This window comes from Ovis canadensis, chromosome 25 (assembly GCF_042477335.2).
Source record: "Ovis canadensis isolate MfBH-ARS-UI-01 breed Bighorn chromosome 25, ARS-UI_OviCan_v2, whole genome shotgun sequence".
NCBI lineage: Eukaryota > Metazoa > Chordata > Mammalia > Artiodactyla > Bovidae > Ovis > Ovis canadensis.
This window is the reverse complement of record NC_091269.1, coordinates 29,098,450-29,111,375: the sequence shown is the minus strand read 5'-3', so window position 1 is coordinate 29,111,375 and position 12,926 is coordinate 29,098,450.

Genomic DNA, 12,926 nt, shown 5'->3' with positions numbered 1-12,926 from the left:
TCTTCTCACTTAGCAAATGAATTAAAATTCTTTAAAGTAATTGTGTTTCTCCTAGAGTCTTATATACATATAAAATAGGTGTAAGTTCACTTTCTTTTTTTTTTTTTCAGATTTTTTTTTTTTTCTGGATGTGGACCGTTTTTAAAGTCTTTATTGGATTTGTTGTACTATTGCTTCTATTTTATGCTTTTGGTTTTTTGTTCATGAGTCATGTGGGAGCTTAGCTCCCTGACCAGGGATTTAATACATATCCCTGCATTGGAGTGTGAAGTCTTAACCAGTGGACTGCCAAAGAAGTCCCTGCAAATTCACTTTCAAATCACAATTCATGGGTAGTTGAATAGTATATTAGTATATTTTTGGTACCTCATTTGTGTGCCTTATAACAGAGATATCATTCAGTTGACTTATCCATGTGATAGTCACCAATGCATTCCTACTATTATTACCTTAAACTGTTATCTGTTATTTTAATTGAGGCTATAATATGTACATATGCATTGTATTAAACTATATACATTTTATATATAGATGGTTATAATATAATCATTATATTAATTATAAAAAAACCTTTTGTTTTCTTTATTCCTTCTCCAATGCTTTTATTTTTTCCTATATAGACCTAGGCATCTTTCTTATATACTTTTCCCCTTTTTTTCTGAAAACTTCTTTTAACATTTCTTGAAGGGTGTCCTATATATACATTGTCTTAATTTATTTGTTTCTGAAACTATTTGTATACCCTATATTTCAAAGTGTAATTTCACTGGATGTAGGAGTCTAGGTTGATAAAATTTTCTTTCAACACTTTGAATATGTCATTCTGTTGTCCTTTGTTGACAATTTCTGGCTAAATGTCTACTGTAATTCTAGCTCTTGTTCCACTATACATAACATACTTTCCCCCTTTTATTCTTTCATAGCTTTATATCTGTCTTCAGTTTTTTCATTTGAAATATAATATGGCTAGATGTGGCATTTTGGTAATTTATCCTGCTTTGAATTCTCTAAGCTTCCTGTATTGTGATTTTGTGTCTGTCATTAACCTTAAAGTATTCTTGGCTATCTTTATTTCTAATGTTTTCTGCACCATCATACTTTCTTCTTTTTCTAATATCCAATTATGTATTCTAACACCTTTTGACATAGTCCTTGTGTTTTGAAATACTTTGCTCTATTTTCACTCAGTTTGAGAGGTAACTGTTTACCTCAATCAAGCTCAACAATTCTTTCGTTGGTCTTGTTTAGTTTATTGGTAAGTCAATCAAAAATATTCTTTGTTTCTATTAGCATTTATTGATGTCTTGGATTTTCATTTGATTTGTTTTCTCAGATTTTGCATTTCTCATCTTGTATTACTTAATTTCTCTTTCATGTTCCTACTTTTCCTCATTAGAAACCTGAACCTATTAAACTTAGTTATTTTATGTGGTCTCATGATAATTCCAGTCAGTGTGGGTCATATCTGAGTCTGGTTTAGATGCTTGCACCATCTCTTCAGACAACAATTAGTCCTCCCTTTCACAATCCTTGTGATTTTGTTGTCGTTGGAAGCTGACTATGATGTATTGAGAAATAGGAAATGTGGAAAATAGGTTTTTATTGTGAGATTTTACATACATGTGGATACTTATTGGGCTATGCTCAGTATTTTTCTCTAATTGTAGATTCCAGAGGCTTCATATTCCTCTAATGCCCTTATTTGTACCCTCCTGTTAACTTTAAGGGGCTTCCCTGGTGGCTCAGATGGTGAAGAATCTGCCTGCACTGAGGGAGACCCAGGCACAACCCCTGGGTTGGGAAGATCCCTGACTAGAGAAGGGAATGGCTACCCACTCCAACATTCTTGCCTGGAGAATTCCATGGACAGAAAAGCCTGGTGAGTTATCTTTAAACTTCCCTATGATCTCCTCATTAGTAGAGTCTTTGCCTCAGTGTTCCTTCTGCTGTAATCCACAGTCACTACACTGTATTCTTATTACTGTGATGTTAAGGAGTGAGGAAAGGGAAGCAACCTGTCATCTTATGATTGTTGTTGTTATGTTGCTAAGTCATTACAACTCTTTGTGATCCCATGGGCAGTAGTATACCAGGCCTCCCTGTCCCTCTCTATCTCCTGGAGTTTGCCCAACTTCATGTCCATTAAATGGGTGATGGTATCCAACCATCTCATCCTCTGCTGCTCTCTTGTTTTTTGTTTATGTTTTTGTTTTTTTCCTTCAATCTTTCCCAGTATCAGGGTCTTTTCCAATGAGTTGGTTCTTTGCATTAGTTGGCCAAGATATCTTACGATTAGATCTTATAATTAGATATCATTATTTATTGGCAAATAGCCTTCTGTTCTAAGAAACACTTTGGTTACACTTCAGATGATTGATTTTCTTCTCCCTCTTCCAGAGCTATGAGATGATCTTTTTTGGATCATCACTTTGAGAACTTGATGGTTTCTTTGAGGCAAAATTCCCAATATTGTGGGGAACACTGAAGACTGGTTCCCAGAACTTTCTCTCTTACGCTAGTTACCGCTCAGCCTCTAGTAATCTTCAAAATTATCATTTAAGTGTTCCCACCTGCTCACTGTTCCTGTGGCTTCTACTCCAAGCACAGCTGTGACTCTCTAGATTCACTTATGTCTCCTGATTTGGAAATGGCAGATTTCCCTGTGTCTTTAGTTCAAGAAGATGGGTTCAAGAATATTTACTGAATTTTAGCTTGTTCAGCTTCTTCTTACTATAATGATGAGAAGGATGAAATCCAAATGCTTTGATTGTTGTAGCTGAAACCATAATTCCCTCTCTCTCTCTAAATAACACTTTTGTGGAAAATCACATAAGAATTCTCTCATTCACATGTATTACTCCTTCCTGTCACCTCCTTACATTTTCAAGCTTTCAGTCACATGCTTACGCACTTCTCAGGATGACTGGTGTTAAGTTTAATGCTTACAAGGAGTATTGGAAAAGTATTTATGGGTCTGAGGGATATATATGTAAGAGATTGAGAATACCTACATATAAGGATTGTCTAAGACCCTGAGAGTTTTAATGCTTCTCAAATAAATGTAAACTGTTCTTTTAACAAGCACAATAAATCAAGCATGATATGCTGAACATGAATTTGAAAAACTCAGCTGAGATACTTTCTGTGTTACACTGATCCTCTCTTCAGAGTAGATTCAGTTTACATAAGAGTCTGTCTGGTCATCGAAAACAGAACTATATAATTTAATTTATATTAACTTTTGGCTCAGGTCTACATGTACCCATTTTTACACAAACTACTTTATCTGAGAATGAGTTTATTTTTACATTTCAGACATGATATATGAATTCTCATCAATACTCTGTAGAGCTATAAATTTCTGTGCCTCAGTTCATTATTAGGCACAAGATATACACCCTGCTTCTTTAACTTATATGCAGAGTACATCATGAGAAACGCTGGGCTCGAGGAAGCACAAGCTGGAATCAAGATTGCCAGGAGAAGTATCAATAACCTCAGATATGCAGATGACACCACCCTAATGGCAGAAAGTGAAGAGGAACTGAAAAGCCTCTTGATGAAAGTGAAAGAGGAGAGTGAAAAAGTTGGCTTAAAGCTCAAAATTCAGAAAACGAAGATCATGACATCTGGTTTCATCACTTCATGGCAAATAGATGGGGAAACAGTGGACAGTGGCTGATTTTATTTTTCAGGGCTCCAAAATCACTGCAGATGGTGATTGCAGCCATGAAATTAAAAGGCACTTACTCCTTGGAAGGAAAGTTATGACCAACTTAGACAGCATATTGAAAAGCAGAGACATTACTTCGCCAACAAAGGTCCGTCTAGTCAAGGCTATGGTTTTTCCAGTGGTCATGTATGGATGTGAGAGTTGGACTATAAAGAAAGCTGAGCACCAAAGAATCGATGGTTTTTAACTGTGGTGTTGGAGAAGACTCTTGAGAGTCCCTTGGACTGCAAGGATATCCAACCAGTCCATCCTACAGGAAATCAGTGTTCATTGGAAAGACGGTATTCTTTGGAAAGACTGAGGTTGAAACTGAATCTCCAATACTTTGTCCACCTGATGTGAAGAGCTGACTCATTTGAAAAGACCCTGATGCTGGGAGAGATTGAGGGCAGGAGGATAAGGGGGCGACAGAGGATGAGATGGTTGGATGGCATCCCTGACTTGATGGACATGGGTTTGGGTGGACTCCGGGAGTTAGTGATGGACAGGGAGGCCTGGTGTGCTGTGGTTCATAGGGTCGTAAAGAGTTGGACACGACTGAGCTACTGAACAAAACTAAACTGAATATACATCATTTGGGAGAGATTATCACATCTCAGTATGGGCCTGGCAATTTGATCTTAAAAGAAATTGAAGCTCGTATACATCTGAAGAATTTCAATTTCATCTTTGTAATCATTATTTTGTTAAAAACATTTAGCAACCTCATTTTGAGAATGTAGTTTCTCTGCTGATGAGATAAAATGTCATGAGTCGACCAAGTTCAGATAAAACTCAAAGTTATATATTCAATGGCTTCTACCAAAAGCACTCTTTAAAACAAGCATATTCTTGAGAATTGCCAAGGAATTTAAGAATTTCAGCTGCTTCATAATCACTATACCATGGTCAGCTTTACCAAGCATTTTTAATGTGATTGGCTAAAATTTTGCTAAGATTACTTAGCCCATTTTAAAAACAGGAATATTTAAAATACTACACGTATTGGGTAAGAGACAAGGCTTTTTCTCACTTTTCTTTCTTTTTAACATTAAAGATATAATTAGAGACAGACTTTATGAAAAGTGGACTACTGAATAACATAAATCATCAATCTCTGATATAACTGATGCAAGCATGAAAAATGGGTAATAAAATATGGCATTGCTTTTTCTCTTTTTAGTTAAACAAACTTGAATATACAGTGTTCCAAGAATAAATGAATAAACTAAAATACTTCCAAGTGTTGGTATCTGTGTGTGTGTGTGTGTGTGTGTGTGTGTGTGTGTATCTTTGGGTCTATGTGTCTGTGTGTGTCCTTGTTTGTCACTGTAGGTTTCTGGACAATCTGGTATATGGAAAGACATGTTAACAATTTTCTCTCTGGATCTCAAAAGCAAAACTTAATGGTGAGAACTAACAGAAAGTCAAATTGTTTTCTTGGAAAGATGTATCTTATATAAACAAAAACATTTTGTTGACAGATACATGACAGTATAGTTTTTAACCTCTGGGAAAAAAAAAAGAAAAAAAAGCTGCATATTTCAGAGCTTTCTCTGCAGAACATTTAAATATATATACCGTTTCCTCCTACCATAATCGTTATTCAGTTCAGTTCAGTCCCTCAGTGATGTCTGACTCTTTGCCACCCTAAGGACTGCAGCACGGCAGGGCCCCCTGTACATCACCAAACCCCAGAGCTTACTCAAACTCATGTCCATCGAGTTGGTGATGCCAACCAACCATCTCATCCTTTGTCATCCCCTTCTCTTCATGCCTTCAGTTTTTCCCAGGATCAGGGTCTTTTCCAGTGAGTCACTTGTTCACATCAGGTGGCCAAAGTGTTGGAATTTCAGCTTTAGTATCAGCCCTTCCAATAAATATTCAAGACTAGGTTCCTTTAGGATGGACTGGTTGGATCTCCTTGCAGGGACTCTCAAGAGTCTTCTTTAACACCACAGTTGAAAAGCATCAATTCTTTGGAACTCAGCTTTCTTTATAGTCCAACTCTCATATCCATACGTGACTACTGGAAAAACTGTATCTTGGACTAGACAGACCTTTGTTGGCAACGTAGTGTCTCTGCTTTGTAATACACTGTCTAGGTTGGTCATAATTTTTCTTCCAAGGAGCAAGCATCTTTGAATTTCATGGCTGCAGCCACCATCTGAAGTGATTTTGGAGCCCCCCAAACTAAGTCTGTCCTTGTTTCCATTTTTTCTGCATCTGTTTGCCATGAAGTGATGGGACCAGATGCCATGATCTTAGCTTTCTGAATGTTGAGTTTTAAGGCAGCTTTTTCACTCTCCTCTTTTGCTTTCATCAAGAAGCTCTTTTAATTCTTTTCTGCTTTCTGGCATAAGGGTGGGGTCATCTGCATATCTGAGGTTATTGATATTTCTCCCAGCAATCTTGATTCCAGCTTGTGCTTCATCCAGTCCATCATTTCTCATGATGTACTCTGCATTTACGTTAAATAAGCAGAGTGATAATATAAGCCTCAGCTTACTCCTTTCCTGATTTGGAACCAGTCTATTGTCCCATTACTGGTTCTAACTGTTGCTTCTTGACCTGCATACAGATTTCTCAGGAGGTAAGTCAGGTGGTCTGGTATTCCCATCTCTTTAAGGATTTTCCACAGTTTGTTGTGATCCACACAATGAAAGGCTTTGGTGTAGTCAATAAAGCAGAAATAGATGTTTTTCTGGAACTCCCTTGCTTTTTTGATGATCCAACAGATTTTGCCAATTTGATTTCTGGTTCCTCTGCCTTTTCTACATCCAGTTTGAACATCTGGAAGTTCATGGATCACATACTGTTGAAGCCTGGCTTGGAGAATTTTGAGTGCTGCTTTGCTAGCGTGTGAGATGAGTGCAATTGTGTGATAGTTTGAGTATTCTTTCTTTGGGATTGGAATGAAAACTGACGTTTTCCAGTTCTATGGCTAATGCTGAGTTTTCCAAATTTGTTGGCATATTGAGTGCAGCACTTTCACAGCATGATCTTTTAGGATTTGAACTAGCTCAACTGGAATTTCATCGCCTCCACTAACTTTGTTCATAGTGATGTTTCCTAAGGCTCACTTTACATCACATTCCAAGATGTCTGGTTTTAGATGAGTGATCACCATCATGGTTATCTACGTCATGAATGTCTTTTTTTTTTTTTCAATGAATGTCTTTTTTGTACAGTTCTTCTGTGTATTGTTGCCACCTCTTCTTAATATCTTCTATTTCTGTTAGGTCCATGCCATTTCTGTCCTTTATTTTGCCCATCATTGCATGAAATGTTCCCTGGTACGTCTAGTTTTCTTGAAGAGATCTCTAGTCTTTTTCATTCTATTGTTTTCCTCTATTTCCTTGCATTGATCTCTGAGGAAGTCTTTCTTATCTCCCCTTCCGATTCTTTGGAACTCTGCATTCAAATCTGTATATCTTTCCTTTTCTCCTTTACGTTTCTCTTCTCTTCTTTTCATGGCTATTAGTAAGCCCTCCTCAGACAACAATTTTGCCTTTTTGCATTTCTTTTTCTTGGGGATTGTCTTGATCACTGCCTCCTTTACAATGTCAGGAACCTTTATCCAGATTTCATCAGGCACTCTATCTATCAGATCTAATCCCTTCAATCTGTTTGTTACTTGCACTGTACAATCATAAGGGAATTGATTTAGGTCATACCTGAATGGTCTTTTCATACTGAAGATAGCCGACTCATTTGAAAAGACCCTGATGCTGGGAAAGATTGAAGGCGGGAGGAAAAAGGGACGACAGAGAATGAGATGGTTGGATGCATCACTGACTCAATGGGCATGATTTTGAGTAAACTTCAGAAGTTGCTGATGGACAGAGAGGCCTGGAATGCTGCATGCAGTTCATGGGGTTGCAAAGAGTTGGACACAACTGAGTGACTGAACAGAACAGAACTGAACTGAACTGAGTGTTCTAGTGGTTTTCCCAACTTTCTTCAATTTACATCTGAATTTTACAATAAGGTGTTCATGATCTGAGCCACAGACAGCTTATATTCAGGTATAATTTTCCATTCTGATCAGTTCTGAAAAGATCTGGCAAAAGGAAATGAATTAAGATATATGTATGTGTATTCTATTCTCCAGACAAGAATACTGGAGTGGCTTGCCAGTGCCCTCCCCAGGGGATCCTCCCAACCCAGGGATCACACCCACATCTCCCATTGAAAGTTGATTCTATACCCTCTGAGTCATCAGGGAAGCCGAACAATACTGGAGAGTGTAGCCTATCCCTTTTCTAGGGGATCTTCCTGACCCGGGGATCTTCCTGACCCGGTAATTGAACCAGGGTCTCCTGCATTGCAGATGAATTCTTTCCCATGGAAGCTCTTTACTGAGCTACCATGGAAGTCCAGTGACTCAAGAAAACCATCATTGAAACAATTGTGCACTATGACCAAGTGGGATTTATTCCAATAATGCAATTATACTTCAACATTCAATTATACTTCAAATATCATTCATGTAATTCAGCATATTACAAAATAATATAGAAAAAGGCTTATAGTCATGTCAATAGGAGACAAAATAATTCATCAAGTCAATATATTTCCATGATGATACAAAATCTCAAAAATCCAGAAATTAAAGCTAACTATACCTCATAATAACAGAAAGTTAGGAGGATCAAAAAAGCCTCTTGTTAAAACTCAAAATTCAAAAAACAAAGATCATGGGTGGCTTCATGACAAATAGGAGAAAAAGAGAAAACAGTGACAGATTTTGTTTTCTTGGGCTCCAGAATCACTGTGGATGCTGACTGCTGACACAAAATTAGAAGGCACCTGCTCCTTGGAAGAAAACTTATGACAAGAGACAGCATATTAAAAAGCAGAGATATCATTTTGCTGGGAAGGGTCTGTATAGTCAAAGTTATTGTTTTTCCAGTAGTCATGTATGGATATGAAAGTTGGACCATAAAGAAGGCTGAGTGCTAAAAAATTGATGCTTTTGGACTGTGGTGGTAGAAAAGACTGTTGGCAGTCCCTTGGACATAAGAGGATCAAGCTAGTCAATCCTAAAGGAAATCAGTCCTGAATATTCATTAGCAGGACTGATGCTGAAGCTTAAACTCCAATACTTTGGCCACCTGATTTGAACAGCTGACTGATTTCAAAAGACCTTGATGCTAGGAAAGATTGAGGGAAGGAAAAGTAGAGAACAGCAGCATATGAGATGGCTGCATAGCATCACCAATTCAATGAACATGAGTTTGAGAAAACTGTGGAAGATAGTGACATGCTGAAATCCATGGGGCTGCAAAGAGTTGGACACAACTTAGTAACTGAACAACAACAACAACTAATGAATACAGATAAAAATATAGTAAAATATTAGTGACTGACATACAATGCTATATAAAAACAATTGTATACAACGACCCAGTGTAATTCATTCCAACATGCAATATCACTTCAGCATTCAAATATCATTAATGTTATTGTTCTACCTACTCAATGGACATGAATTTGAGCAAACTCCAGGAGATAGTGAAGGAATAGGGAAGACCGGCGTGCTGCAGCCCATGGTGTCACAAAGAGTTGGACACACATTAGTGACTAAATAACTACCTGACAAAAGGTATCTACTGGAGAAGGCAATGGCACTCTACTCCAGTACTCTTGCCTGGAAAATCCCATGCACAGAGGGGTCTAGTGGGCTACCGTGTATGGGGTCACTCAGAGTCAGACACGACTAAAGCGACTTAGCAGCAGCAGCAGCAAAAGGCATCTACAACAATTAAAAAAAAAAAAAACAAACAACTATCAGAAACATGTGCCCTATAAAAAATATGTCACTTTCCTCTTAAGATTGAGAACAAAGCAAAGATGCCAATTCTCAGATTTCTATTCAATTTCATACTGATTACCCTAATCATTGAAGAAAAGTGTAGATAACATGATTGTCTACATAGAAAATCTTAGACTGATCAGACAACTACTAAACTATTAGATGATCCTGATAAGCTTGTAAGACACAAATTCAAGATATAATAAGCAAGTGTTACTTACAATTATTCAATAAATGATGCCCTTAATAGAATTTTTTTCTTATAAACAGAAAATTAACTTCCAAGACTGCCTCAATGTGTTGAAGGAATGAGATGAAAGTAAATATGAAATGGCTTTCTATATAATAAAAAAGTACTTAAATGAACAGTATTATTTGTTAATAATTTCCAAATAGCATTCAGTTACTAGAAACCATATTTGAAGGCCCTCAATGTGATCAAATTATTTAGCAACCCTAAAAAGGTCTATTTTGCTGGCAAGACAAAAGTATAACATGAGATTAAAAAACATTTTACAATAGTTCTGAAAGTAATTCAATACTTAGGGGTAAATAATATCTAAGATGTCTTCATTAAAACCATTTTAAACTGCTGAGAGACATAAAAGAAGACCTAAATAAATGAGATTTGTTGTGCTTATGAAATGGAGGGCTTAATATTTTTGAAATTTTATTTAATCACAAATTGATCTATAAATTCTAAAAACTTCCAATAATAATTCAAGCAAGGCTCTTTTAGAAATTATTGTTTATTACAAAATCAATAAAGAAATACTAATGATACATAAAAGCCAAAAATTTTAAAGAAATGAACAAAGTTGCAGGAAAATACCAATTGATTTTAGCACTAAAAGTAAATTCCAGTGCTAGCCAGATGAATGACTGGAAGCAATTTACTTCCAACCTTAAAAACTGATTAAAAAAAAAAAGAGAGAGAGAGAAGAAAAAAAGGAAGGAAAGAGGGAAGGAAAGAAGGAAGGAAGAAAAAGGAAACAGAAAATATATGTGGCTTCAAATTTTCATTACCTCTTATTTAATTTAATGCTTTACTTTTGTTCATGTATTATCTTCTAAGTTAGACTGTACACACTTTGAGAGACAGAACCATATTTAATAATCTCCCTATATATACACTTCAGCTCTCCATATCTATGGTTTCTACATCTGCATATTCAACCCAGTATGGTTTTAAAATATTCAGAAAAAAATTTTCAGAAATTTCCAAAAAGCAAAACTTGAATTCTCTGTGCACTGGCAACTACTTGCATAGTATTTACATTATATTTGGTGTCATAAGCCATGAAGTTAAAAGATGCTTGCTCCTTGGAAAAAAAGCTATGACCAACCTAGACAGCATATTAAAAAGCAGAGATATTACTTTGCAAACAAACGTCATCTAGTCAAGGCTATGGTTTTTCCAGTAGTCATGTATGGATGTGAAAGTTGGACTGTAGAGAAAGCCGAGCACCAAAGAATTGATGCTTTTGAACTGTGGTGTTGGAGAAGACTCTTGACAGTCCCTTGGACTGCAAGGAGATCCAATCAGTCCATCCTAAAGGAAATCAGTCCTGAATATTCATTGGAAGGACTGATGCTGAAGCTGAAACTCCAATACTTTGGCCACCTCATACAAAGAGTTGACTCATTGGAAAAGACCCTGATATTGGGAGGATTGGGGGCAGGAGGAGAAGGGGACAACAGAGGATACGATGGTTGGATGGCATCACTGACTGGATGGACATGAGTTTGAATAAACTTCAGGAGTTGGTGATGTACAGGGGGGCCTCGTGTGCTGCAGTCCATGGGGTTGCAAAGAGTCAGAAATGACAGTGACTGAACTGAACTAAGGTGTCATAAGTAATCTAAAGATAATTTAAAGTATATGGAAGAGTGTGTATAAGTTATATGCAAATATTATACCATTTTATGTAAGGGAATGGAGAATTCATCAATTTTGGTATGGGAAGAGATCTGGAACCAATCCACCTTGGGTTTATATCCAAGGGCTGATTGTACTTTGACATTCAGAAAACCTATAAACTACCAAGTTGAAAGAGAGGTTTAGATCAAGTTGAAAGTGCACTAAACTACTGTTACAGAGCTGTATGAAGTAAAGAGACTTATGAAAGAACATGTTTTGAAGTTAGTTAGACTTGGATTTTAATTCAGGTCTTCCATTAACATAACTGGTTGTCCTGGCGCAAGTTTACAACTCTTAATTTTCTCACAAAAAATAGCTATAAAAATGCCTGCCTTGTTGATCTATTGTAAGGATTCAATGGATTATATAAGCAAATTACTTTGCATAGTAATGGACATACACTACCTGCTCATTATAGGTAAGTTCTCTGATTTCCTCTTCCTAACATCTCCATGTTGTACATAGTGAAAACCATGTTATAAAAAGTGTTTGGACTTTCCTGTACACTACTGCTTCTGCATAGGAATTTGAAAAGCTAGAAGTAGATGAAAAGTCTTAAGGGGCTCTTGAATACACATAGTCATTTCTTTTCTATGCAGTCACTGGTAGTTCTTAGACTCAAGCTCTGTAAATTGCTGCCTTTGAACTCCTCTTGGACAGGTTTGATTTAGGAGAAAACCCAGGAGAGAATAAAAAAGAAACACAATCAAAAAGTTTTCTCTCAAGGGAAAAGAAAGTGGACACCCTAGGAATCTGTAGATATAACTCCAAATCCTGAGAAAGATAATTGACTTTTAGGGAACAGATGGTTGCAATCAAATAAATGATCACATCTTTACACTGAGGCAAATACCATATCATTGGAGATAAGACAAAATATAAGCTTAGTGAGCTGAGAATCAACCAAAGACTCACAGAGAATATATTAACAAACTGTTTCCAATAAAGAGGATTCACTTTGAACTTAACTACTGCCTTTACATTTTTACTACATATAATATTGTCAACATTTTTCCTTAAAATGAAGACATGTGATACTAGATATGTTGGACAAGGTACAGTGAATATATGGGATTTTTCAGTAGTTACTGATTTTAAGAATTTCTTCTTGTTTTTAACTTTTTCCCCCAATATATACAAGCTTCATATATTTTATGGTTGCAGCCCATTTTATTTTTTCTTGAAACATTGTTAGAAATATATATATATATATATATATATATATACATTTAAATATAATAAGCACTTTTCTCTGAATTTATATAGTAAGTTTAGTAAATTTGAATTGATATATCATGTATTTTCTAATGTTTCTTTTTATTTATTTATTTTATTTGGCTGTGCCAGGTCTTAGTTGCTGCATGTGGAATCTTCGATTTTCATTGTGGCATATGGGATCTTTAGTTGCAGTATGCAAGCTCTTAGTCATGGCACATGGGATCTAGTTCCCTGACCAGAGATCGAACCCAAGCCCC